At 35.7% G+C, this 24,064-nt stretch overlaps 1 long non-coding RNA gene across 1 annotated transcript in view; it reads left to right on the top strand.

Annotated features, from left to right (window-relative positions):
* Window positions 1-14,346: 14,346 nt before the first annotated feature.
* Window positions 14,347-24,064, top strand: part of LOC116420525 — a 75,346-nt gene continuing 65,628 nt past the window's right edge. Inside the window, exon 1 of the long non-coding RNA XR_004230869.1 lies at window positions 14,347-14,434. This is a non-coding gene — a long non-coding RNA (uncharacterized LOC116420525). The remainder of the gene's footprint in view (window positions 14,435-24,064) is intronic.

Below are 24,064 nucleotides of genomic sequence, written 5' to 3' on the forward strand. Positions count from 1 at the left end.
GCTCTGCTACCCCCATCTCCAGTCTTGGTTGGGCAGGTCATGGCCTGGGGACCTGAGAATAGCAACTAGGGAGGCATTCAGAATCCAGCCTTTGTGCATCTGCTATTTCTGACTGAGTTCACTCCTGGTGGGGATAAGTATATATGACAGCCATCTTCAGATTGCAGGCTTGTGTTTGTTTGTGGGTTTTTTTCCCATCAACCTGCAGATCACCAGGGTCCCCCCTGTTCTCAGGGAAGCAGGAGTGGGTTAGCTACAGGCCAGATGGGAAGAGGGGAAAGATAAGTCAGTTGTCAAGTTTGGTGAAAAGTAAAGATGTGGGCCATTGGTTGGGGGTCTTCCATCCTATATGGATTGCATGTCAGTCAGAGGAAGCTATGAAAGAAATTCACCAACAGGAAGTCAGCTGTCAAAACAGTTCTCCCTGAAGTTATAGAGAAAATCTACTTTAAAATTATTTAAGAGAAATTATCCTTCATAGAGGAAGCTGAGACAAGAGTGAATGTCAAAGGTATTATCAATGTTCAGCCTTGGGTATGTCTGGTATATAAAGAATTGTACAGAAGAATTGGACATGACTGAACAAGAAAAAAACATCTTTCTATTTTGAGGAGGTGGGGAGAAGAGATGGCAGGTAGGTAGTACAATGGCTATATCAAATCTGGCTTCATATACCTACTAGTTGTATGACCTTGAATAAGCCATTTAACACTATTTGCCTCCATTTTCTCATCTATAAAATGAGCTGGAGAAGGAAATGCAAATTACTCCAGTATCTTTGCCAAGAAAATCCCAAATGGGATATTAAATAATCTGACATGACTGAAAAGACTGAACAACAATAATGAAGAATCTATTAGGTAAAGATTCACAGCAAGAAAAAAGGTAAGAAGGCAAAGGATTCAGTCAAAGTTTTGGAGAATAAGATTTGCTGTGACTGTCAGAGTTGCTTCATATACCAGAATTTAGCACAGTGCCTGGTACATAGTAGTCACTTAATAAATATTTACTAATTCATCACAACATTATTAATCTTCTAATACTAATTCATTAAAACAGAATATGTCTTTGAAATGTCCACCTATTGTTTCTACTTCTACATATTAGTGTCATACAGAACAAGTCTAATCCCTCTTCTACATATAAGCCTTTCAAAATAATTTCAGACAATTCTCATATCCACCATAAGTATTCCTCAAACTAAACTTCCCTAGTTCTCTTTAAATGGTACTCATTCCTTACTATCCTACTCATCCCCTTTTGATGTACTTTTCCCTCATATCCTTCTTAAAATAGTGGCACCTAGAAATAAACACAATATTCTAGATATGGTCTGTGCAACAATAGTAAAAGATGATCATCTATCTTTTCTAGGTTTTCTGGACTTCTATATTGCAACTTAAGATCAAATTAACTTTATTGACCTTCATGTCATACTATTGACTCCTATGAAGTTTGTGGAACATTAAAACTGTTTGATCTCTTGGCACATAAACTGTTGGATCTCTTGGAACATAAACTGTTATCAAGACCTATCTTTTTGACCCTATACTAGTGACTTTGAATTTTTTAATAGCTTTATCTGGAACAATATATTTATTCCTATTAAATTCCATCTCATTAAATTTGGCCCATTTCTCAAACTATAGAGATGGTTTTGGATTCTTATTCTTTTATACAATCTGTTAGTTATTTTTCCAGCTTTGTATTATCTGAAAATTTTATAAGCATGCCATCTGTGTCTTTATCCAAGTAATTAATAAATAAATAAATATATATTGAACAGAACAGAGTCAATGACAGTTCCCTGGGGAATTCCACAAGAGATTTCCCTTCAGGCTGACATCAATTCATTAATCATTATTTTTTGGGCCCAGACAATCAACTGGTTGCAAATTGACCTGCGGGTAAGTGTTTTGATCAAACTGACATCTCCACATCTAGTACATGTGGGATAACATGAGAGACTTTGTCAAATGTGTTGCTCAGCTTTGAGTATATTGTGCTTATGGATCCTGCCTCAACACTTACCAGCTATGTAGTTCTGATCAAATCCTTTAACCTTTCTGTGCCTCAATTTCTATATATATCTCTATATATTTACGTAAAATGTGTGTGTGTGTGTGTGTGTGTGTGTGTGTGTGTGTGTGCAGTAAAACTGAAAGTAATGGCTTATGAGATCCTTTTGGATTCCAAACACCAATGATCTATGCCCATATTCTCTAGGTTTTAGAAGTGCCAATGTAGGAATTTCTCAGATCTTGCTGCTCCAGGTCATTTTATGTATTATGCCATGCTGCCTGCTGAAATAATACTTTGTCCTAATAAACTATTCTTAATGCAACTTTCCTGGCTTTAAATGTTCACCAATCATTGCCCACTTTAGAGTCTCATGAACAATCCTATTGATAATGTATTCTTGAATCCTTTTTAGGTTATCAAAGTTAAGTTCTTTGTGTGCTTATTTTTGTGTTCCCTGTTCCTATGTATATTCCTTAGAATATCTTTTACACTGAGTGTAAGGTATGCAAAGTATACCAAAGATCTGGGTAAAAGTCTTTGTGATCAAAAACAGCATCTTAAGTAACAACTTCCAAGATCTTACTTATTCTATGCTTGAGAATGTTTAGGATTTACCCAGTTAAATAGGCATGGGATCTGGGCACAGAAAGTGGGAAACCATTCAACATGAGTGGAATGGCCTGAACAAAGACACAAGGATGGGAATGGACAGGGGATCTGATGCATATTCAAATTATTAATTGCTTTTTCAGACTTACCCTGTAATTTCATTGAAAGAAGACACTCCCAGAGAGGAAGATTTCTCTATTAATTCAGATCTATAATTCGTCTCTGCCTTCAGAGTCATAGAGAATTTGCCTGGAGGCATTGGAAGGTTACTCAGATTGCCTAGGGTTTTATAATTAGTATGTACTAGAGATAGGACTTGATTCTAGGTCTTCCTAACTTCAAGTCCAGTCCTCTATCCACTATATCACATTATTTCTATTCATGATTTAATAGGGTTTTCTTTGCATTTTAATTGAAGCTGTAAGTTACAATAAATGAAACAGAATCATCAACATTTATGTTTTTGGATAGATAATGGTTCTTTCCAAATACCTCTTTCATATCACCCCTCAAATAATAACAAATGATATATCTTCTGCCTCTCTCCACAGTTCTATACGCCAGTTTCACCAGTTCTCTTCCTAAAGTGATAAGAATCCTAGAACAATTGGATTGAATTAGGTAACATAGTCCACTATTTCAGATGCACACCAAGAGAAAATAAACACATTTTGTGAAGTTTCTGTTAAACAATCCACATGATACATAAAAAGTTTATTTTCAAACAGTCACAAAATGCTTTATACCTAATAGATAAAGAATAAACCTCATTTGTTCCAAATCACTTCATTTTGCCCTTCTAAAAGTTGATTGATGCCCAATTAAAACAGGGTAATTTTGCAACATAATTGTAACACCATCTGCTACAAAAAAAAAAAAAATAACAGTTGTGGAGTTTGAGCTGCAGAAGCTCCAAAGACCCTTGCTTCCAAGTTAGGAGGTGATAGACAACTCTTTTGAAATAATAAGGCGGGAGTTTCTAAATGAAAGGGACTTATGAAGAGTTATCAAATTAGTTACATTAAGATAAGACAATATATAGAGACTTGCCCACATGCAGTGGAAAAGATCACAGGATACACCTTTTGACATTATGTGTACTTTCTACTTAATTAGGTTACATGCCTTTGGATAACAATGTCATATCCTTTTGTAGACACTTCTGGGCACTGAATACCAGGAACCAAATGTGAGTTCTAATTCTTCTTTCAATAACGTGCCTAAGACTTAATTTTCTGGGCCTCACTTTCCTCATCGGTAAAATTGAAATACATAAGTATTGTAAGAATCAACTTTCATTGAGTCTCAGTTTCCCCTCTGCATAATGGAAGGCAGAGGGAAATTGTGAAGGTCAAATTATGTAATAAACGTGAAAATGCTTTGAAAAGCTTAAAAAGTTTAAAGCTTCCTAATCATTCTTATCCCCAACATTTTTTCTAGATATCTTTCCTTTCCTGGGTAGTAAAATAAATAGAATACTAGACTCAGCCAAAGAAAAATAAAAACACAGCATCTCAGAATTCAAAAAAAGACCTTAGAAGTTAGTCCAAGCTTTGCCTAAAAATGAATCCCTTCTACAAAAGAGTCAATGACTTGGAGATTTCCAATGAGAAGTATATTCCACTTTTAGACAATCTTAATTATTGGAAGGCTTCCCTTACATCAAATCTACTTTTGTCAAGTTCTACCCATTGATTCCTGTTCTGCCCCTTGAGATCAGCTGTAATAAAATCAATTTCTCTTTTAGGTGACAATGCATCAAATGTTGATAGAACATGATTACATCACTCTAAGCCTTCCCATCTTCAGAATAAACATTCTGAGTTTCTTCAACTGCTGCTCATTTGACCTATAACCAAGGACCTTTCTTGGACTGCTTATTTTTTTTTTCTGAAAGCCTTCCATGTGACTAAAGACTTATTTCCTAAAATATAGCATCAAAAGCTGAGCATAATACTTCAGGAGTGCATTGACCAGTGCAGAATACAATTAAGAATATGAGTTTACATTAATTTTCTTTTTCTTGATCACCATACCACACTGCTAGCTCACAAGAAGGTTGATCTTTTTCTTATTCAGTTCCCTGAGACTTGTGAAGTTTTGTTGTGTGTGTGTTTTTTATCCAAGAATAACATTTCATGTTTATCTCTATTAATTCAGTTCACAGAAAATCTCTCTCTTTCTCTCTCTCTCTCTCTCTTTCCATCCATCTTTGTGAGTGTTCATGTGTATATATATTTTATATCCCTAGTAGGCAAAGAAAAATGGGAGTAAAATAAGATCTGAACATCTTGCTAGTCCTATCAAAAACATTCATTGAGGCAACTTCCTGAATTCTCAGACTGGTAAATACTCTTTCTATGATACCCATGTTTGTCACCACTCACACATTGTCTCAATGGTCAGGAGACAGTCTTGGTCCTCAGGTCAACTCAACTAAGCAAGCAGTGAAACTACCAATATGTTTCCTCGCCCTGTGCTAAGCAACTGGATTTTTGCAAATGAAATTGATGTATTTTTATACACTTTGACTATATTGGATCCTTCTAATCAGCTGTTTATCTTTCTGTCTTCTGAATTTCATTTGTCCAATCCTACTTAGACTGTCTTACCCTAGAGCATTTTTCCCCCATGGGATACAGTATTTCCTTTCTTAAAAACCATTTGGAATCTCTTCTCCTCTAGTTTGCCAACTGTGAATGATTTTCATCTTTTATCACAAATTTTAAGTGATTACTTCCTAACTGCACCCCATTGCCAAAGGGAATTCCCATCAAAATTGGGTTCAGTCCTATATCTGTCACAACTTAACAGCTATATGATTTTGAATCTCAGTTTCCCCATGTGTAAAAATGGAATAAAATCTCTTGTCCTTCATAGGATTGATGTAAATACAGTATTTCAAAATCAATGATGCTTTAGTTAGATGTAAGTTATCATCCATATCATCATTATTATAGTGATAATAACAATATTAAATCAACTAATAAATCAATAAGTCTTTATGAAATGCCTCCTACAATGATGTGGGATTTCTTAGGATATAATTTGAAACAGCAATGGCTGTGTCTGTATGTGTACTGCACTTCTGCTGACATTAGGCTGACTCAGAACATTTAACCTTTAATAGATCAAATCACATTGATTTGGTTGGTCCCACCTTAGTTTTCTGTCATCTGAGGGTTGAGTTTTATACTATTTATATATGCTTCACTTATCTTTTGGGGGCTTTTATATTTTTAATTTTTTTTACTATGGTAATATCTTTAGCCAGTTGCACAGGAAAGTGTGCAAATATTATAGCTCTTAAGGAGTATATTTCAATAACTATTAAAAGCAGTACCTGTTGGTGTAGGGAAGTCAAGATACTCAGAAATCAAAGATGTTCATAATGGGAACAAGCCCAGTTGCATCATGCACAAAGGAGAGCAATCAAAAATAAAAACTCCAAGCACTCCAAGAACTGATAAAATATTTCTGTGGAATAATCTAATTAATCTGCAGAAAACCATTGTGAAAAATGGTTACAAATAACCAATATCTTGCGGGCAGAGTTCCTCCACCCCTCTTCTTCCAAAGTCCTGAATTTAAGTTCAGTTTTTCCAGGAAGACATTACTTGATAATGAGATTGCATTAACTCTCCTTATGTTAGTCAAACCCTATCCAACCCAGAAAAGAATTTAATCTAAAGTGGGAAAGCCCATTTTATTTTACTCCATCTTGGGTGGAAGCAGCCAAAATCATCTGCATAGATGTAATATTTTGACTAGCTCTCTGGAGGGCTTTTGAATGGGCCTTGGTTTCAGCAGAATAATCACCACAAGAATAGTCAGGAATAAAGTCCAAAGCCTTTATTATCTCCTTCACAGGCTGTCTTCTTCCCCTGGTGCCAGGATAGCTTTCTGGGGGACCTTGACATGGGCCTTGGTCTTAGTGGAGAAATGCAGAAGGCAGGAGAGCCACCAGGATGGTGGAAGATGGAATATCTCTCTTCCAGTCCTTGTTGGTCATTATATACTCTATTATAATTACATCTTTATAGCACACTATGCATGTGTGAACTTAGAGAACCATTACATCACCATGCTAAGTACTAAATATATATGTAAACTAGATAACCATTATCTCATCAATTCCTCTGAGCTGGCACCTTGTTTCAAGTATACTTCTCCAGAGTTCTCACTCTCTATAAGTAGAGATAATTTCTTTGTCCAGGTTCATTGTCAAACACTCCAAAGGAAAGAGTGTACATTCTTTGAATTGATAGACTAAAGCTAAGGGTGATCTAGTATAGAAATACTTTCTGAATCCAAGAGACACTAAGTCCTTCATTTTAATATAACACCTCCAGTCATTTTAATCAGTTAGATTTGTTCGTTGTTTGATAGACTACCTACTATTTTGAAGAGTGACACTATAATATCTGTGTGTGTATGCATCTTCAATGAACTAAAATATCCACACAAAAATTGCAAGGGAGGTGGGGAGAATATTTCACTTTCAATGGGCATGTAAGTATTGTGTCCATTGAAGATATGATTGTTTGATAAATACATTAGCATAATGAGAAACAGAATTGTTCCAGAATTTCAGAAATTACCAGATAGAATTAGAATAATGCTATCCAGTCTTATTCTGTGCCACTCATCATGAAAGTGTTTAGAAATTTTCCAAGAGATGGAAAGAAATATGCTTTAATGATGTATAAACTTACCTGATTTTAATCCTGTTATATATTCTGCCTTTATCAAGGCTAGACTTAAAAAAATGAACTTTTCTTCAAAGGTGTGCTTATTACCTGATGCAATGAATGGTTTTATGATGAACCATTAAAGAATTTTATATGAATCTTTTAAATTTAATACAAATTATGTTAAAATAGTTATTATATCAATCATATTGCATTAAAAAGTTTTTAATGCAAAAATTATAGATCAACAAATCATTTTATATTAACATGTTTTATAAATATCTCATTTTAGCTTCACAACAATGCCCATTTAAAAAATTTATTTTTATATACTAGTCACTTAACATAGGGGCTGGAATAAGATGTGTGAATAAAATATGACCAAGAAAATCAATTAAATTAATGGATGTATATATTGTCACAAGTTAAAATGAGGCACCTGGGTGGCACACTCAATAAAGCACTGGACTTTTGAGTCAAGAAAACCTGAGTTCAAATTAGGCCTTATACACTTATGAGCTGAAGGTAATCCTTGATGCTTGCCTTGATGCTTCAGGTTAGAAACACATTTGTGATGTTTCAATTGAGAAAGTACTGAATTCATTATCAAAGCCCCTGAGGTCAAATCCTGTCTCTGCTTCTATTTATGTGACCTTTTTGGCAAATTAGAAAGCCTTTTTGCCTCAGTTTCCTCACCTGTAAAGCTAGGGGTTAGATAAGATGACATCTTAAATGACCAAATCCACGGATCTATGATCCTTTATCATTTCTGTTTCCTTTTCTACTATTCTTGGCATTTGCTTCTTCCCTCCATTATCCCAGTTATCTTGAACTTTTTCCCCATTTCCCTATCAAAATCTGCAGTCAAGGAGAAATGCCATTTGATTGAATTATGTGATTCTCAGTCACTAGAATTGCTATATGGGTAGATTTTGACTTTTTAAAAAAGTTACAATACCAAATTTTTCAATATTTACTCTATCCTCTTTGGTAAATGTTGTTTCTGATCACCAGACCTCACTACTGTGAGATCTCTCCCCACCTCCCAATTCCTCTCCCATCTCCAATTTACTGGGAACATCTCTATAGGAATTTCAGTCTTGCTAAAGTAGAAATTATCCTAGTGCCCATTTACATATATGTAAATATTTGACTAGGCAGAATGCTGAGACTCTGCCTAAATCATTGTCCTACAGTTTTTTCTGATTCTATCTTTACATCTTAATCTTGTATTTCACTAAGATTTTTATAAGTCTTTAAGACTCCTGCTTAAATGCAAATATCCTTGAGAGAAAGAATCCTTTAAATGTTTAGTTACTTTAGTAAGAATAAGTGGAGTGAAGCTAGACAAGTAAGGAAAAAGTCAAACACTAAACAAATTATCTAGGAACAATCCCAGGTTTGAATTATGCTGACCATATTAGGAATCTCAGTGTCTCCTAGAGGACAAGAATAAATATTTAGGGTAACTGTCAATGGTAAGGGGAGCAAGACTGAGATTCTAGAAAAGAAATCATTTAACTGCCTCACCTGAGAAGCCAACCTTTGATCTTGGCTTTATTAACTGAAGTGATCTGACCAAGCCCACTAACAAGCCATAATCATTCTTTGCCTAAAAAGGAGCATCTAGGGTGGATATCAAGTACTTAAATATTGGCATGGTCCTTCCATTTGTGTTATAAAAGATAAGTTAAGTTCACATTTGATCTCAAAGTTCCCATGTTCTTTTCTAGAAATGACCTTTGAGGATTTCACCCAGGATACTAGCCTCTTAAAATCCATAATAAACTCCTGTCAGCTATTGCTGCCACAGGATAACATATTACCCCAATGTTGGGATCAATCACATCGCAGGGCCCGAGATTCAATACGTCTTGTTGAAAGGATGCGAAATTTTTAGAATACATTAAGGTGAAGTTTGCAAATCCCTTGGACATAAATTAGGAAATCTACCTGATATACTTTCATGTCATCAAATCTTTTGTCTGGTAACTTGCTGAGTATGGGAAATGAGTTATGGTAATGTTTAAACAGAGGAGAGTGGGGAAGTCCAGACTGGCTGGGCTTTCCCTACTTCTTTCCGCAGGACCTTGGGTATGACCTGCTGCAATTTTCTTCTCACTTTGAGAATTCAGTACTAAATTCCAATTTCCTATTTAGTTCTTAAGAATTAACAAGTTTTCTTCTGCAAGAGGAAAGAGTAGGTCTTGATAAAACCAAAAACAAAAAACAGAAAAAAAAAAAAAAAAAAAACAGGACAGGACAGGAGGGAGAGGAGAAAAGCAATTATCCAAGCAAAAGTTCATCTCACATAGGCTACCTAAGAGGTAGGAACGAAAATGATTTGCTTGGGGACTCTTGCCGAGATTACCATTAAATTATTAGCATATTACTCTGTGGATTTCCTTGGTTGAGAAATCCAAGAACTGAAGTCTCCAGTGTCCTCTCATCTCTGAACACTAATTCTGAAACTTGGGCTTTTAAATACAGCCTGAACCAAATGTAACTGGCTCAGACTAGAGGACACTGAAAAAACCACCTTCTCTTCCCAATCCTGCTCCACAGGCAAGGAGACAGAGATTAAGAATAAGGGAAACTTTATAATGCCCAAAGGTTTTCACGCCCTGTTTACCAATATAGTCCTAAGGAACTGACTCTGCTATGTTGCAGGTCTTGAGATGGGGACAACAGAAAAGAAATAAAAGTATTCTCTCCCAGATCCTTAGCATATTCTTCTTGTTTGAGGTCTTTCTTTATTAATTTTTAAGGGAATGGGGAGAGGAGAATTGGGGAATATGAAGAGTGACTAGATGACCCCCCTAAGAATCTTTCTGTTTTTAAGAGTATGCAAAGGGAAAAGAAGTGAAAGAGAAAAAAAAGGAAATATGGAATGTGTAAACTGTAATGAACTGGATGGTATTTAATCCTGCCCTGTCATTTTATAGATGTTTAGAAAAAGTAAAAGTAGTTAGGTAAGCAACATAAAGTTACTAAACCAATTAGTGGAAAATCAAGAATTAAACTCAAGATACACAAGCTCCCTGAATCTCTCTCAAACACCTACTTACAAGTATGGAGGTAGAATTCCTAAGCTGGAGTAAAAATTGGTAATATTTATATTGATACAAATTGTGTCCCCCTTGACTTTTGGAGGGAAGCAAGTGAATTCTAAGACTCTCCTCTGACAGAGATCCACCCTTCAGGGGAGTTAAATGGTTTCATTCTGTTGGAAATCTTGGAGGGGACTAGTTGTATACCCTCCTTTGAGTTGAAGATAAGCCCAGGATCCCTTCCAGTAGCTTGAACTTAAGTGGTCTCAGTCAGTTGGAAATCTGGGCCTGATATTCCTATTGAGTGGCTTGAAACTCCAAGATAAGAACTCTGTTTTCAACTGGAATTCTAGGCCTGTGAGCATTGGCAACATTGAAGTAATCTCATTCAATGAAAGCCCTAGCCTCAGACTGCTATAAAAGAGCATTCTGAACTCCAAATCCTTACAGAAGTCTGAAATAGGATTATGCTTTGCCGAGAATCTCTATTCTTGGCACATCTGCCTGCCAGGACTCTTACCTGCTGTGAAGATACCCTCTTCTCAGTGATAACCTTTGCCAGTTTCCCTGACAGGACCTTTTGCCACTAAGAAGTCTGTCTTCCTAGCAAAGCTGGCTTCTCAGTGCCAATAAAAATCCCTTTTCTTGCCATTCAGATTTCAGGTTTGTGAATTCTTTCACATTGGACCTGTGTGGACCAGAGGGGATTTTCCACCTCAATTCTCATATCACTAGCACTACATCAATATGATACTTCAAAGTTTGCAGTCTCACAACAACCTTATAAGGCAGGTACTATCATTATTTCTGTTTTATAAATGAGGAGATTGAAGCTCAGAAAGGCCAATGATATACCTAGGGTTTCACAACTGGTAAATGTTAGCGGAAAGATTTGAACCTAGGTTTTTCTGACTATAAGTCTTATCTCTGTTTCCATACTACATTCTGCTCATTATGGCTCATTTTTTTCACTTGTAAAGTGACAAGATCTCTCTTATTTTTTTGTGGTGGCAAAGAATTAGAACTAAGAAGGTAAAGATTAGTTGAGAAACAGTTGGGATATGAATACAATGAAATACTATGCTAAAAGAAGTGATAAAGGGTGATTTCATAAAAATCTAGGAAAACTTGTATGAATTGACACAAAGTAAAGGGAGCAGAATCAAGAAAACAACATATACAATAAATGACAGTATTCTCAAAACAATCAACTTTGATTTAACAGGGATCAATACAATGAACAATCATGATTCCAAAGGTCTCATGATGAAATATGTCCATTTCCTGACAAAAGGGGATGAACTCACAGTTCAGATTGAGAAAAAAAGTTTTTGACACATAGTCAATGCAGACATCTGTTTTATTTGACCATGCATGTTTATTACAAAGGGATTTTGTTTTGTTTTTAACTGGAGGGGTTGCTAGAATGGAGTGAAGATACATGTTCATTAATTTAAAAAATATAACAAATTTTAATTTGTAGTCATAAGATGAAAATGAGTCTCTAATGTTACTGCTATCTCTAAAAATCTGATTTTATGATACTTTGAACTTCCACTTTCCCTCCATTCTCTCACACTCTCCATTCTATCTATTCCAGTACTGATTCCTCAAGCTAGTGTTGATATTTGCTATTTGGGTTCATAGATGTTTTTCACTGGGCATTGAAATCACAAATCTTCTATATCTTGTGATGGGAAATGGTTAATGAGAGGGAGTTGAAAGGATGTCAAGAATCTTCCTGAATAACTGTGAAAGCTAGAGAGGGAAGGTGTTGGAGTTCGTAAAAGTAGGCAGAAAAAGGCTACCAGGTGGTTTTAGAAAATTATTTGCTAGAACAGACTACATATTCACTTGAGGTTCTCACCAGTACACACCTGTTTAAATGTCACAGAAACAGATTCTTTCTTCTTTTTAATGACAACGTGAAGCCATACAAATTGCATTGCAAAACCAACAGAGGACATAGCACTGTGTTATTTGTGATAGCTTGATTGACATAAAATATCTTTACCAACAGCTGCTTCTGATGGTTATTTCTCTTAGGCAAGTCCATTTGCAATCCAAAAAGGGAACCATGATAACCCTTGTAAAGGCTGTTTTGTGCATCAATGGTTTAAAATCCAATTTCAAAAGAACTGCCAAAATATGGATTATAAAACAAGCTGCTTTATCCATCTGGTAACTAATGTAGTGACACAGTAACATTCTGGAACACTAGGCCATTCATCCATTCACGGTGCCTCACACAGCTATCAATGTGAATAAATACCGCAAAATATAGACGGAGTCATTAAACTGCCATTCTTACTGAAGACTGAAATATGTCTGATGGCAGAGCCACAACCAAATTCTTTACTAACAAAATATGACAAAGTTATGGGCCAAATTTGTATTTCTTTCAATACTTTACAATCAACAAACATGTGTCTCATGAACACCCACTATGTGCTCAACTCTTAAGGTGAATTTTTTGGCAAAGTCTCATAGAGCAAAATAAATATGCAAATTTGGATGTAAGAAACAGGTGACTAGCCTTTGGACAAAAAAGGGGAAATTAGTTATTGATACAAGTTAAGCTTCCTCTTTCAGTCTCTTGGTATTTCTATACTGCCCCTATATCCACATGTGCCCCTAATCACTGCTGCCTCCAAACATGCCCAGAGATGCTCAGGACCCTCCTGATGCTTTCATTATTCAGCATACTCCTACCTTCCCTTCCTGTGGAATATTCTATGTTCTAAACTTGGATTTTAAACTCCTTCCATCTTTACATCAGGATACTACTTTCTCTTTTCAATAGTCATAGGAAGTTATCTGATTAATCACATAATCTGGTTTTTATGGCTAAAATTATGTTCATGATTCAAAGGAAATTTTGATTTTTATCATGGAGTTACTGAAGTCCCAGTGCTGTAAGCCCAATAAAAAGTTCTATGATAGAATTTCAGGCACAGTGAAAAGCTTGTAGGTGTGTTGTTTATAAGCAAGAAGGCTAGACTGCCAAATACTCTTCAAAACATACTCTGGAGGCAGAATGCTTAGGTAGAGGGTAAAAGTGTGGGATATGGTAAGGCATGGGAAAGAACCTTGATCTTGGAGTGAGGGAATTTGAATTTGAACCCCTTCTCTGTAATATACTACTTATAAGAACCTGGATGATTTGTTCCATCTGCATATAGTCCCATGGACTACTCTGGATAAGAATTCTTGATTGCTTTTAAATTTCAAATTTAACTAGCCCTACTTGGGAACTTTTAAAGTTTCCTAAACTCAGTTGGACCAAGGTAATATATAAGATTGAAAACATGTATTTTAAAATAAAAATAAAAGAAAATATTTAATGGGACAAAGTAATTTGTAAAGGAAAAGGAAAACAATTTCCAACCAGATCATATAAATTAGGGTCTCAATCACAAGCTAATATTTGGGGAAAATTTTCCTACAAGATTCATGTTCCATTGTTTTTATCATATAAAAATATATATGTACACACACACATATATACATGTAATTATGTTAACATATATATATGCTTTAACATGTGTATATGTTAATATATTTTAACACATATTATTTCTATTTAATGATCTCTCTTCCACTCTCATTTTACCATTCATTTTCTCCAGCTTTCTATGACTTTTCAAAGCCTTTCCTTTTTAACAAAGGTCTTGCTAAGGTTTTTACATAGCGTTCTAGAACAGAGTACAGAATCTTCGAATCAAAGGTGGAGTCAAGAGACATTCTGTTCTATTGAGTCCTCTAGGTTCTTCTCTTAGCCTGAGATCATTGAAAAACATTTAGGTACTCAAGAAAGTCCCTCTATGGGAAGAAAGGAGAGAGACAGACAGACAGACAGACAGAGACAGAGATTTACAGAGAAAGAGAGTGACAAAGATACAGAGAGACAGAGACAGAGATAGAGAGACAGAGATAGAGAGACAGAGACAGAGAGACAGAGACAGAGAAAGAGTCATAGATGGAGGAGACAGAGAGGCCTTCTGTTCATCCACAAGACCTTGTCATGGAATCCTTTCAGTCAAAATTAGTTTGATAATAGTGGTAAGATGATCAAATTCTTAATTCTTATCTTAATTCTTAATATGGCAAATATCAAAAGATATATACCATATAAATGAAAACTCTCCTAAAATCTAAAAGTTTAAGAACCACTAAACTTAATGATATTTCAAAATTCCATCAGGGCTCAAAGTCTTATACATTATCCTCATTTTTAATTCCTTCTCCATTTTTTATCTCAAAGGTGAAAAAAAGGGAATGATAATCAATATATAAATACCATGCTCAAAATCACTGTAAAACTTCCTTTTATTCCCAGAAAAATTATTTAATTACCTATTGTTCTCAATTAATTGTTGTGGGTAACTTGAAATTATGCTCTTAAGGAAGGTCAGATAAGAAAAATGTATATGATCCTTTAAATGTGACAATCTGAAATTTGCTTTTTTTTTTTTTTTACTTTTTTTGCTCTATTTTATTGAATTAAGGAAAGAAAAATTTGGAATCATAACTGAGTCATGAATATACATAGTGACATTAAATGCTCCAAAAGTCAGATTAGAATTGAATATAGAGTAAAATAAGAGTTGGACAACTCCTCTACTCTGGCAATGATGTTTTAGAATTTATCAAAGAAAATGTCTCTTGGCTTCCCTGAAAGTGTTAGTTTTTCATTTATTCAGGAAACATATACTAAGTTCCTACTAACTATAATGTATTCTGCTTGGTCTTGGGATGGTAGAAAGGTACACTGTCCCAAAGGAGATTATAACTTAGTGCAGGGGATGAAGAAAGGAGAAAGGAATACAATATAGATATATTAAGCAAAATGTACACTGAATACGGAAAGCGCATCAAGAAAATTCAAGTTTTGTGTTGTTCAAAAAATAATCTCTTTTTAATCCCTTGTCATCACAGCATTATCCTTTTGCATTTTTTAGAATGAAAACTATTTGTACATTAGTTCCAAGCTGTATTTTTATCTCCAAAACAATCATTATTAAACATTGATAGTAGCAATTCAAATCTCTGATTCTGGCAGCATCAGAAAGGTCCTGTGTATTGAAAGATCCCGAGGCAGAAGATATAGAAGTCCAAATGATGTAAATGTTTTCTAACATCTAGAGATATTCAGAAATGCTTGAAAGGTTCATAATGTAGAAGGAAAAGAAGTGATTTCTGCTTAAGTTCAAAGATGTCTAGAAGAACTTTGAGGCACCTTCCAATGCTGATTCTTTGATTCTGTTATACTTAGACATTAAATGGATTGGTGTCTCATTGATGTCAGTATTTCTTCCAACAACACAGACTGCAGGCCTTCCATGTTTGCCCATCTGGTACAATTCTTCTTGGTGTCCTCCCAAAAATCCTATAATATATTATTAAGGACATGATTACTTAAACTCTGCCACATGGAAAATGTATTAAACTTGCTTTGCTTAGTATCAGAGAACAAAGGCAGAAGCAACAAGGAGAATATTCAGAGAAGGAGACTAAATCTTTATATAAAGAAATTGTGTTCTCCATTATCTTGGAAAAGATGCAGTGTGGAAGAATTCAAATCAAGAAGAGATTGCTTATAGATAGTAAGTTCTCAAATGCTCTGGATATTCTGTTATATCATCAAGTTCAAATTTCTGTGTTATGACCAAAAGATACAAGGTATTTATTATGATTTGGATTCAGGGCCAAACTTTCATTATGTCAAGGAAGTTCATCACTTGTATTTTCCCATTCATTTTCTCTACTACTGTTCTTTTTATCATTTCAAGCATCCCTGCTTTTATTCTGGATAACAATTTTGCTGGCTATTCTTGCTAAGCTTTTCTAAAGGATAGCTGATAAAGATATAAGATGTTAGTCTATCCAAGACCATTTGCATTTTTAAATCCCTCCAAAACCCTAAAATAGAAATTATCAATGAAAAGACTTATTATATAATTTCAGATACAGGGCAACAATTAAGGGAGCAAGAGATTTTTTTTGGGGGGAAGGAAATTGGGAGCTTTTCAGGGTCCCTAAAATCACCCTATATAAGGGGTCAAATAAAGCCAACATTGGTCACTAGCCCCATGACAGAAATCATGAAGACAACGTAAGCCTGGGGGAAGCATAATACAGATACTTCCAAATTTGCTAAACATATTTATCCTGGATAAAGATTTAATTTTTTTAAAAAAGAAGTTAGTCTCTACAATTTCAATAAATTTTCAATGGAAAGTGTGAACCATATCCAGAGAGAGAACTGTGAAGACTGAATGTGGATCAAAGCATTTTCACCTTTTTTTTTTAAAAAAAAATGTTATTATTGTTGTTTATTTGATTGTTTTTTGTTTCAATTTTTTTCAGCATGATGAATATGGAAATATGTTTAGAAGAACTGTACACATTTAACTTATATCAGCTTGCTTGCTGTCTTGAGCAAGGGAGGGGAAGAGAGGGGGGAAATCTGGAACACCAGGTTTAGCAAAGGTGAATATTGAAAACTTCACATGTATTTGGAAAAATAAAATTAAAAGTGAAAAAGGAAGAAAGAAGATACTTCCCCCCACATAAGCTATTAGTCTTAATGGCATTTAATTACTTCAAGTATGTGGTTTCAATGTCAACCTCTGCCACTACCTCACCACAGCTCCCTTCCCCTAGTCCCTCACCTTCCTCCCTCAATAAACAAGTCAAAAATGGGGTCTGATGGGACTGAAGAGCTAGCTAGATAAAAGTCTACAGTAAGCTTTCCTTCAAACAATTTAGATTCTACTGAAGAGAAACCAGGAACCAATAGATAATGAATGTAAGAGATAGGTAAAGATCACCCAGCAATTAAAAGATCCAAAAAAAAAAAAAAATTGTTAAATACAAGATATCCTGAATCTAAGGTGAATCCTAAAGATTCTTAGAAATGAGAAGGTAGCAGGTGCATTTTATGTAAAAGGAGTAGTAGAAACTGTCAGTGAGAATATAATAAGAAAATATTTTTTAAATCCTGTTTGCATTTTAGCCTGCAGCACAATAGTACTAATCGCTCTAGTTTGAGAGTGATACAATACATTAAAGTAGCTTTTATGATTGATTAAATGTTCTAGCTATGCTACAACATTTAATCAATGACTGCTACTCAATTCAGCCACATCGGCTACAAAGTATGGAGAATTCACAAAGTCACACTCCAGCACTTTAGCAATTTTTGCCCAAAGTCCAATTCTCACAACTATGATTTTAACAGAGCTTCAAGGGACAGCAGCAATTTCTAGTAAATCTTTATTATCTTTTTATTCCCTTCTTTGCTCCTCTCTCCCTTCTCTTTTTTTCTTATTCCTCCTCCTGTCATCCAAACTTTCTTCCCTTCCCCTCCTCCTCTCAGTTTATCCCACCCCCTTACTACATCATCATCATTGTTGCTATTGCTTTATGATGCATTTCATTAGTGTACAATCCTTACAAAGCATTTCATAACAACTATTATCTAGTACGAGGAACGGGGTTCCTTTATTGCAGGCTCATCTGTAGAGTCATTTTGATAATAGATAGTTGTAATACTCCCTAGACACATGGTCAGTAAAAACCAGAAGCAATGACTCAAAGTTCCCCCACCCTCAAAATCTCCGGCCCACTACTACCCCCCAGGGAGTTTGAATATCAACTACAATTCCCTAGGGGTCCTCTCAATTCTCTCCCTCCAGTAGGATGAATTAGCACTAATACCTAGATCCAGACTCTGAGTTTCCTCCCCTGCCTCCAGACCCCTCCATTCCTGCTCTTGTTTGACCTGGATAAGAACCTTATTAAAAAACAAAAACAAAAAACACCAAACTTCACTAGTTAGTAGCCCCAGTCCTTTTGAAAGCTCAGTTGAATACATCCACTTCCCAATAGACCTAACCTGTTTTCATCATTTTCCTTCACAGTCCTTAATATTTACATGTATGTCTCCTCAATAGAGGAGACTATCTTCAGTATCTTATTTACTCCATTTTTTCTTTTATTGAAATATTAATATTTTGAATATTCCTAAACCAATATCAAGATAGTATAGATATATCCATCTTAAAGTTCACAAAACTGTATACAAAGCTGGAGATGTGACTGACCAAGATAGAGGCCTTTGGTACTGTTATTTTATGAAAGCTGCAAAACACTTTATTAATGTAGCTTAAGGGCTGCTAAAGCTTAAAATCAGATTCTGCAACGCAGAAACTTTTTTTTTTTGGATATTGAAATAAGCAATCATGTATAGGGTCCCCGACCAAGCACATATTGATAGAACTTCAAAATTTGGAACAACAACTATATTTGCTGCTTAATTTTGTATTACTTATAAAAAAGCACAAAGGGCATGGAGGTCATTGATTTTTGGCAGACTTTTTAAATGTTTAATGTGTTAACACATTTAAAAGACAGACCGTTGGAAAATTATATATTACACACACACACACACACATATCTTATGCTTAAAATAGGCATATGCATATACATACATACATGCATATGTATATATGTATGCCCATACATTTTTATATACTTTTTATTTACTTTAAAATTCATATTTATATAAAAAACTCATTTGTTTTGAAAAGCATTAAAAAGAAAGAGAAAAGGGCATGGAACAAAAGATATGTCCCATGGTAATGTTGGATGAAGAGGTAAGATTTTGGTTCTTCTGGAATTGAATTTTTAGTATTTCATAGTCACACAAAAGATTGAAAATGGTCTCCAAAGTCCGTATCTGAACCAATACCCATAGCTTCACCAAAAACAAAAACAAAAAACCACCAGAAGAAAAGAGACAGAGATGAAGAAGGGAGAGGAGGACCAAAAGGAGAGTTAAATTTAAGCTGGAGCCCACTTTTCTTTGTGTAGTCTAACCTCTGGAGTCAAAAGAGCAAAAAACTCTTCTCTACCAGCAAGGGATGAGAGGAAAAGGAGAGCCTCTAAGCTTTAGGATAGAGTGGCTGAGCACTTGAGGAGGAATGTGTTTACACTTACACACACACACACACACACACACACACACACACACACAAGTATTTGAGTCATTACTGCTGATCTTTACTTTGACTGGGTGACAAGGGATTACTATTATATATGTTGAAATGTTAATTTCTTCTTATATTGACCCATGTTCTCCCTTTTCCCAATCCTGACCTTCTTGGTATTTTATCTGAACAGTAAAAATAATTCATTTCAAATATTTGAAAAGATCCATTGTTTCATCAAAATGAGTGTACTCTCTCCATCAATACAGCCCCAACTCCTATGCCTCAGTAAACAGATTTTTATTAGTTTTTTGTGGCCAAAAAAAATTTTTTTAATCATAATCTAGTAGCTAATCTACTGGTGATAAATATCTTAGGACTTAGATAAACTAATCTTGAAGTTACATTCACTCACTGGGACTTTTTAGAAGCCTTTCCAGTTTTGGGAAGACCTACAAGACATGACACCTAATTGACACAGTCTTAGAGAATTCAGTGTCCCCTCTAAACCAATGATATGAGCATTCAGAGTAGAACTGAATGAAAGAACAATTATCATAAAACAAAATTAAAGAGAAAATATAAAGGTCATCCCTGACATTCAGCTCATTTAAGCTAGGGGATGTCCTTTCTAATCAAGCCCCCAAACAGTCCTGAAATTGCCGTAAAATAAACCTTGTTATTGCAGCTGATGGAACCTGCCTGAATTATTGCCCTGAAGGCATTAAGAATTAGAATATGCATCAATCTATCCATGGCCTTGAGAGCAGAACTGACTCAATCTGTTTCCTTCTCAGAATGAGAGCAGGGGTAAGATTGAAAGACCGGGAAATCATTATTTCCATCAAAACCAAGTCCCTTGTCTCACAATCCTCATTGAAAAGTTAAAAAGGTGTTTCATGGGTAAGCATCAGTAGAGCTGTATAGATTGGATAAAGTGGGGGGAGGGAAATCCATCTCTCATATTAAAAAAATTTAGTGCTTATGTGAATAAGAAATTTTCCTTCTTCTCCAATCTCAAAACTCTCTTTATAGCCCAGCTGACTTTTTACTTCAAATTCAATACTGAACCCTAAATGGCCCTTATTTTCTCCTAGGCTCTATAAAGCTTGGATAGATTTTTCATTAACCCGAGTAAAAATGCTTTGATGACAATACAAACACACATGCATATGTATATGTGTGTGTGTGTGTGTGTGTGTGTGTGTGTGTGTAGCATATATATATAAAAATATATAGTGCTTTAAGATTACAAAGGGTTGTCTTTACAATAGACCTTCCAGAGATAGATAATGGAAACATCATCCCCATTTAGAAATTTAAAAAAAAAGTGATTTATAGAGGATATGTGGCTTTCTTGATCAAGGTTAGTAACATATTTGGAATTCAGATTTTATGACTTTAAAATAAATGTTTATTCTTTCTTTGATACCTGATGCTTCACCACAGTTATAGGCCATGTTTATCAGAATACACACCCATATTTGCTAACCAGCATAGATTTGGTAATGTTCTAATGTAGTCTATATTATATTGGTAATGGAATTCCAGGAAAATATAACTTCCTTTAGCGCAAAATTATCATTTCATTATATGTTTTCTCCTCCCCAAATAGAGAGGTGCTAGCCATAGTGAATTGAATGCCAAGCCTGTAGTCAGGAAGATTCATCTTCACGAGTTCAAATTTGGCCTCAGACATTACTAGCTGTGAGACCTGGGCGAGTCACTTAACCCTATCTGCTTTCCTTTCTTCATCTGTAAGATGAGCTAAACAAGAACCATTCTAGAATATTTGCTAAAAAACCCTCAATGGGGTCATGAAGAGTCTGACATGACTAAAAAACAATTAAAATAAGAACAGCTTTGTCTTTGTACCCCCATTGGTTCCATTGTACCTTCCCCACAGGGAAGGCTATAGGGATTGTAAAAGAATTGGTATAGGGATCTCCCTTGAAGGGAAATTCCCTCCACTAGTACAGATGAGTACTCTTCCTATACTTTGTGCTCTTAGAAAGTTGCCTGAAGCAAGTAAAATCTTCAGGAACTTTAATTTGCCAGCTGGTGTGTCAGAGACAGGACTTGAGCCCAGCTTCCTGGTTCTAAAGCTGGCTCTGTACCTATTATCTCATAATGCCTCTCACATAGTAGAGATTTAACATTTGGTGAATAAAACTGAATATCTAGCATAAACAAGTACCTTAACCTCTTCTCCATCCTGGGGGAATGGAATGGGAAGGGGAGGTGGAAGGTGGGGAATTTATATAGCTTCATCTTTAAGAATCCTCAAAAATTAGAATATTGCAATAATATCAATTATCATTAATTTAAAGTTTTAACTATAAGTAAATGTAGAATAGGTAATGAAGAAGAAAGGGTAAATGGGAGAAATGGGGAAATAGAAAATTGTCCATTTAAGGATTTTCTTGTGACTTCTTTTGAGTCAGTTTAGGTACTGCTATCCTTAGTCTTCCTTTGCTATTTAAATCAAAGCAGTTTTTTTTTTTCCCCCGGGAGAAAATTTCAGAGATAAAGTATCATTTCAGGAAAAGGAAGTCCTTACAATAATGCTCAGATTTGACTCTCAATGAAAAAAAATGACAGAATTTTTAGGTTATAATAAAGGGTATAGAATCTTTCTTAATAATGCCATTAGAAGAAAACTTTAAAAAACTCACAGACATGTAAGCTTTAAGACGAAATCTGTTCTCCCTTTTGCTTTAGAAAAGGCATGGCTAGGGGCAGCTAGATGGCTCAGTGGATAGAGCACCAGCCCTGAGGTCAGGAGCATCCCTGAGTTCAAGTCTGGTCTCTGACACTTAAGACTTATTAGCTGTGTGACTCTGGGCAAGTCACTTAATCCCAATTGCCTCAGGAAAACAAAAAAAATGCATTGCTAAGTAACTCCTTAGCAAGGCTTTCTCGTTTCCCTGTAGTATCCTTACCCCAATGCCAGAAAGGAGACAAAAAGCTATATATTTACCAAAAGGAGTCACATAACTAGAATTTTAAGATGGAATCACACATGTATCCAGACTCTGAGTGAGAAGGGATCCTAAAGACCAACTTCTCCCACCATCCTCTAGACTCCCCCTACTGCAGTCCATTTTCCATTCATGTGTCAAATTAATATTCTTCAAAGGCAAGTTGAACAATGTCAAGTCAATAAATTCCAGTGTTTCCCTATTACCTCCAAGATCAAACTGAAAACTCTGTCTGACTTTTCATAACCTGACTCATTCCTACTTTCAGTTTTCTTCCCTTACTCTCTTTCAAATATCCTGCATTCTTAATACTGGTTGCCCTTGCACATGACACCACTTCCTGACACTGAACATTTTCACATCTGTTCCCCAAAGTTGAAATGTGTTCTCTCTTCATCTCCACCATTTGGTATCCTGTCTTCCTTCAAGTTTTTGCTAAAATCCTACTTTTTAAAAGAAGTCCTTTCCAGTTGTCCTTAATCTTTTGTTCTTCCTTCTGAGACTACCCTCAATTTTTCCTGTTTCTAACCTATTTGTAAAATAGTTGTTTCTATGTTGTCTCCCTCATTAAATTGAACTTATTGATAAAAAAAAAAAAAAAAACTTTCTTTTGTCTTTTTTGTATCTCTAACACTTAGTACAGGGTTTGACACATCAGGTGCTTAGTATCTGTTTATTAACTAATTGACAGAACATGAATCCCTTCTAGAATACACTCACAGAGTAGTCATGCAGTTTTTGATGAAAGAATTCCAGTGAGGCACAATTCATTTTCTTATCAGGTAGATCGTTCTATTTTTGGATAGTTCCAAAAGCTAGAGAAGTTTTCTGGTTTGTTTTTCCCCTTCCTGACATTAAAACTAAATTATGGCTTTCTGCCAAAGGTCTACACCTGGCACTGTCATTAAGACACAATTCCCTGCTTAGTAACAAAAACTACGTAGCCCCTATACAAACACACACATACACTGAGAAATGGGGGGGGTAATGGAGGGGGGAGGAGTGGAGAGAGGAAGAAGAAGAAGAAAGAAGGAGGAGGAGAGGGAAGAAGAGGAGGAGGAGGAAGAGGAGGAGGAAGAAGAGGAGGAGGAAGAGGAAAAAGAGGAGGAGGAAGAGGAGGAGCAAGAGGAGGAGGAAGAGGAAAAAGAGAAGGAGGAGGAGAAGGAAGAAGAAGAGGAGGAGGAAGAAGAGGAGGAAAAAGAGGAGGAGGAGGAAGAAGAGGAGGAAGAGGAGGAGGAAGAAGAAGAGGAGGAGGAGGAAGAAGAGGTGAAGAAGGAGGAGGAGGAAAAAGGAGGGAGGGAGAGAGAAGGAAGGAGGAAGGGAGGGAGGGAAAGTTCTTTGTAATCCCTTTCCCAACTCTCCTTTTATGTGTTGTTTTCTCCCATTAGCTTCCCCACACCCACACTTAAGTGAGAAGAGGAGAAGACTTCAACCTAACTATGCACTTTCCATCTCCTGCTGCAGTGAAGGTAGAAAGGGGCTGGATAGAACTATGACAATAAATGTTTCCATATTCCCCTGCCAGAAATCTTCAAACTCTGGTGAGAAGGACAGGCAGCAAGGGGTTGGATATGAAGAGGAGGAATCTTTCTTTCTTACCATGGACTTTCTAACTTCTGTTTTGCCCATCCCCTCATAAAAGAATAAGAAGCAAGATAGAACGACTTTAGTCTCCTTCTGAATAGGTTCTACCTCCGTTTTCTACTCCATCTCCTGCC

Source organism: Sarcophilus harrisii, chromosome 1 (genome assembly GCF_902635505.1).
Source record: "Sarcophilus harrisii chromosome 1, mSarHar1.11, whole genome shotgun sequence".
Taxonomy (NCBI): Eukaryota; Metazoa; Chordata; class Mammalia; order Dasyuromorphia; family Dasyuridae; genus Sarcophilus; species Sarcophilus harrisii.